The sequence below is a fragment of the Triticum aestivum genome, chromosome 3A, assembly GCF_018294505.1.
Source record: "Triticum aestivum cultivar Chinese Spring chromosome 3A, IWGSC CS RefSeq v2.1, whole genome shotgun sequence".
Taxonomy (NCBI): domain Eukaryota; kingdom Viridiplantae; phylum Streptophyta; class Magnoliopsida; order Poales; family Poaceae; genus Triticum; species Triticum aestivum.
The window spans coordinates 753,014,090-753,020,122 of record NC_057800.1 but is presented as its reverse complement, the minus strand read 5'-3'; positions in this window follow the sequence as shown (position 1 = coordinate 753,020,122).

The following is a 6,033-nucleotide window of genomic DNA, read 5'->3' as shown; positions in this document are numbered from 1 at the left end:
AAGCGGCCACATACTGAATATGCCGCATCGGAGCTTCTTGTTCTCCTTCAAAGAGTCGTCTAGCTGCGCTCGCACATCTTTCAGTTCTTCGCCTAGGTTGATGTTCGAATCCTGGAGTTTCTTTTTCTCTTCAACGACCTTTGTCAATACACGCTCGCCCACTGCTAGTAGCTTTTTGGCTCCATGTTCTTCGCTTCGAGCGGCATCCAGCTGCTCTCGTACTTGGTCTAAACGACCCAACACAAAGATTAGAACCCATATTCACACTATCAGTGTATCATTATGAATTTTTGATAGAGGAAAATATTACCTGGAGATGCCTTGTAGTTCTCCAGTTCGGCGTTAGCAGCAAGCAGCTGGCGCTGACACTTTTCTAGTTCCTGAGCCAGCTGGGTATTCTTCTCCGTAAGCACCTGGTTGTATATTGATACTTAAATCAGTTGTTTCAACTCCTTTAAGTCTCGGGGGCTACTGGCATATGGTTATCATAGTCAGACAAAGCGAATTTTTACCTACACATCTTTCAAATGTTGCTTTTGTGGCCCTGTTAATCCCATCTCGAGCAGCCCGGATGTATGCATCGGCTGAGTTGAAGGCGTTAAATGACTCTTCTGAAAAGCCAGGGTCTTGCAAAATGGCCCGACGGCGTCGATGATTCATAGCACTCTCCACTTCCGAGTTGGTGATGGATACATTGTCCGACTCCTCGGCTGGAGGAAAGTTCGGCGTCGCCCCTGCATCAGCCCCCGTCTTCACGGTAGGATTTGAATCCTGGCTGTGGGAAGTACGGCCGCTCGGACCACCAGATATAGTCCGGCGTGCCTTCCTCCTGACACATGGAAAACGGGAAGGTCACGGTTGGACGTGACTGCTCAGGTGCAGGTTGGCGAATTCATACCTCTTCGATGAAGGCACGACTGTGTCTTCGTTTGCTTTCCTCCTGGAAGGCCTGTCCGGCGCGGGAGCCGATCTCTTCGAAATCGCCGAACGTCTCCCCTGTGAAGCACGATACCGTGCGGTGGGTGAGGCAGAATAAGAGCACTCTTTTAGAGAAGGTGTTTCTTAATTATTTACATGTGAAGCGGGAGGAAGGCCGGGGTAGTCGGCGGTGATGGCCACTTTTGTGTTGTCGTAGCTTGTCTGGTAGAACACTCCCCCCGCGAGCACCACGAATATATTCGGATCCTCTTCAAACCCAGGATCTAGTTCCCGGTTGTGGATCTTCGGCTGTGGGGCAGGGCTACGAAGTCCTTCAGTGACCTTCCGCCAGTGTTGTCATAACAAACAGACTTGAAAATTTATCAAAAGTAATCTCGAAGGGGAATGAGTGGAGTCGAGGGATCGAAGCTTACCCAACTAGGAGGATTATACATAGAATATCCGTCTTTGTGCTTAATGCGAAGAAACTCCTCTTCCTCCCCTTTAAAAAGCTCGGCTAATATTTTGGCCAGAGCGGCGGGGGTATCCGGACCCTTCCGGCCATAACGGGAGGCGTCATCCTCTCCATTATAATGCCACATGGGCAACCATCTGTATTGTAGCGGCTGAACCCCACTCACTATGGATATAGCCATTACCTTGATTATTGTAAGTCTGGACAGAGCGAGCGTCTTTATCTTGCTCATAAGCTGTCAAACTTCTGCGTTGTCCTCCTCTTCAAGACTCCGAGGACGCCAACTGTGGTGTTTCTTCAGCGGAACACTTGCAAATTCAGGAAGACCCTTTTGAACTGGGTCGGGAAGCGCGACACCCTCAATATAGAACCATTCGGAAGGCCAATCTTTGGATGCCTTCCTTGGTGTGCCGGACAGATATCCGGTATCAGCGATACGCCATACTTCGGCTCCGCCCACTTTAAATATTGACCCCTCGTGATTACGCGGGACAAGACAGAACAACTTCCTCCACAGCTCGAAGTGAGCCTCGATACCCAGGAATAATTCACATAAAGCGACGTAACCCACAATGTGCAAAACGGAGGCAGGGTGAAGTTGTGCAACTGGAGGCCATAGTATTCCAGAAGCCCTCGAAGGAATGGATGAATGGGAAATCCAACGCCCCTTAGCAGGTAGGGGACGAAACATACTCGCTCTCCCCCAGATGGATTGGGGAAGTCCTCTGCCTGAATCTCACCGTTGAAGGAATCTAGCCCCGCTCGAACAAGAACTAGATCTACGGGGGGGAGAAATCCATGTGTCTGTAGCTCCGTCAATTTGACTATGGGACACTGACCACCTCTCCCACTGGCCTTTCTCTGGGCCGGAACGGGTGGAGGAGCTGGGGACGCTAGCCATGCTGGAATGGTTTCTCCCAAGCAGTTTCCAGGGATTTCCTTGGTGTGGTGCCGAATGGATCTAGGATCCGATCTCTTTAATAGGCGCTCTCCCTGGCATGGGCAGGGGTGTTATCTGCAAAAATACCCTGACCTTCCGCCTTCGCTTGACACGTGGGAGGCGAAGTTATTTAAACACGCAGAAGCCGAGGGGAGCGACATGGAACCAATGGTCGAATACATCACTTGGAGATCATTAAAGGAGGAACCCGCCTTGCAATGCCGAAGACAATTTGTGTGATGAACATCTCGCTATTGAAGACTGGTTCGGGGGCTACTGAGGGAGTCCTGGACTAAGGGGTCCTCGAGCGTCCGGCCTATTATCCATGGGCCAGACTGATGGGCTGTGAAGACATGAAGGCCGAAGACTGTACCTGTGTCCGGATTGGACTCTCCTTGGCGTGGAAGGCAAGCTTAGTGACCGACTACGAAGATTCCTTCTTATGTAACCGACTCTAAGTAAACCCTAGATCCCCCCGATGTCTATATAAACTGGAGGGGTTAGTCCAGAAAGGATATATTCATTACCATAGTCATACAGGCTAGGCTCCTAGGGTTTAGCCATTACGATCTCGTGGTAGATCAACTCTTGTAACACCCATATTCATCAATATCAATCAAGCAAGACGTAGGGTATTGATTCCATAGAGAGGGCCCAAACCTGGGTAAACATTGTGTCCCCTGTCTCCTGTTACCATCGATCCTAGACGCACAGTTTGGGACCCCCTACCTGAGATCCACCGGTTTTGACACCGACAGCACCCCCCTTTCCTTCTCTTCCTCTCTCCCTTCCCTCTCCTCTCCTACTCCTACTTGGAAGGGGGAGTCCTACTCCTAGTGAGAGTAGGACTCCTCATGGGGCGCGCCATAGGGGGCCGGCCCCCTCCCCCTCCTCCACTCCTTTATATACGGGGAAGGAGGCACCCCTTGGAGACACAACAATTGATCATTGATCTTTTAGCCGTGTGCGGTGCCCCCCTCCACCATAATCCACCTCGGTAATATCGTAGCGGTGCTTAGGTGAAGCCCTACGTCGGTAGCATCATCATCACTGTCATCACGCCGTCGTGCTGACGGAACTCTCCCTCGAAGCTCCGCTGGATCGGAGTTCGTGGGACGTCATCGGGCTGAACGTGTGCTGAACTCGGAGGTGTTGTACGTTCAGTACTTGGATCGGTCGGATCATGAAGACGTACGACTACATCAACCACGTTGTTATAACGCTTCCGCTTTCGGTCTACGAGGGTACATGGACAGCACTCTCCCCTCTCGTTGCTATGAATCACCATGATCTTGCGTGTGCGTAGGAAAATTTTGAAATTACTACATTCCTCAACAGTGGCATCCGAGCCAGGTTTATGCGTAGATGTTATATGCACTAGTAGAACACAAGTGAGTTGTGGGCGATACAATTCATACTGGTTACCAGCATGTCACACTTTGGTTCGGCGATATTGTTGGATGAAGCGGCCTGAACCGACATTACGCGTACGCTTACGCGAGACTGGTTCTACCGACGTGCTTTGCACACAGGTGGCTGGCGGGTGTCAGTTTCTCCAACTTTAGTTGAACTGAGTGTGGCTACGCCCGGTCCTTGTGAAGGTTAAAACAACACTAACTTGACGAACTATCGTTGTGGTTTTGATGCGTAGGTAAGAACGGTTCTTGCTCAGCCCGTAGCAGCCACGTAAAACTTTCAACAACAAAGTAGAGGACGTCTAACTTGTTTTTGCAGGGCATGTTGTGATGTGATATGGTCAAGACATGATGCCAAATTTTATTGTATGAGATGATCATGTTTTGTAACAGAGTTATCAGCAACTGGCAGGAGCCATATGGTTGTCGCTTTATTGTATGCAATGCAATCGCCCTGTAATTGCTTTACTTTATCACTCAGCGGTAGCGATAGTTGTAGAAGCAATAGTTGGCGAGACGATGATGTCTACTACACAACCTTCTTCTTGTAGACGTTGTTGGGCCTCCAAGTGCACAGGTTTGTAGGACAGTAGCAAATTTCTCTCAAGTGGATGACCTAAGGTTTATCAATCCGTAGGAGGCGTAGGATGAAGATGGTCTCTCTCAAGCAACCCTGCAACCAAATAACAAAGAGTCTATTGTGTCCCCAACACACCCAATACAATGGTAAATTGTATAGGTGCACTAGTTCGGCGAAGAGATGGTGATACAAGTGGTATATGGATAGTAGTAAAGCTTTTTGTAATCTAAAAATATAAAAACAGCAAGGTAACTAATGATAAAAGTGAGCGTAAACGGTATTGCAATGCGTTGAAACAAGGCCTAGTGTTCATACTTTCGCTAGTGCAAGTCCTCTCAACAATAATAACATAATTGGATCACATAACTATCCCTCAACATGCAACAAAGAGTCACTCCAAAGTCAGTAGTAGCGGAGAACGAACGAAGAGATTATGGTAGGGTCGAAACCACCTCAAAGTTATTCTTTCCAATCAATCCGTTGGGCTATTCCTATAAGTGTCACAAACAGCCCTAGAGTTCGTACTAGAATAACACCTTAAGACACAAATCAGCCAAAACCCTAATGTCACCTAGATACTCCAATGTCACCTCAAGTATCCGTGGGTATGATTATATGATATGCATCACACAATCTCAGATCATCTATTCAACCAACACATAGGACCTCAAAGAGTGCCCCAAAGTTTCTACCAGAGAATCACGACGAAAACGTGTGCCAACCCCTATGCATAGGTTCATGGGAGGAACCCGCAAGTTGATCACCAAAACATACATCAAGTGAATCACATGGTATCCCATTGTCACCACAGATATGCACGGCAAGACATACATCAAGTGTTCTCAAATCTTTAAAGACTCAATCCGGTAAGATAACTTCAAAGGGGAAACTCAATCCATTACAAGAGAGTAGAGAGGGGATAAAACATCATAAGATCCAACTATAATAGCAAAGCTCGCGATACATCAAGATCGTATCACCTCAAGAACATGAGAGAGAGAGAGAGAGATCAAACACATAGCTACTGGTACATACCCTCAGCCCCGGGGGAGAACTACTGCCTCCTCGTCATGGAGAGCCCCGGGGGACTCCCCCCCCCTCCGGCAGGGTGCCGGAACTGGTCTAGATTGGCTTTCGGTGGCTACGAAGGCTTCTGGCAGCGGAACTCCCGATCTATTGTGCTCCCGGATGTTTCTAGGGTATATGGAGATATATAGGCGGAAGAAGTACATCAGGGGCACGAGGGGCCCGCGAGGGTGGAGGGCGCGCCCAGGGGGTGGGCGCGCCCCCTGCCTCGTGGCCTCCTCATAGATCCCCTGACGTGCACTCCAAGTCTTCTGGGCTTCTTTGGATCCAAAAATAGGTTCCGTGAAGTTTCAGGTCAATTGGACTCCGTTTGGTTTTCCTTTTCTGCGATATTCTAAAACAAGGTAAAAACAGAAACTGGCACCGGGCTCTGGGTTAATAGTTAGTCCCAAAAATGATATAAAAGTGTCTAATAAAGCCCATAAACATCCAAAACAGTAGATAATATAGCATGGAGCAATCAAAAATTATAGATACGTTGGACACGTATCAGCATCCCCAAGCTTAATTTCTGCTCATCCTCGAGTAGGTAAATGATAAAAACAGAATTTTTGATGCGGAGTGCTACTTGGCATAATTTCAATGTAATTCTTCTTAATTGTGGCATGAATATTCAGAT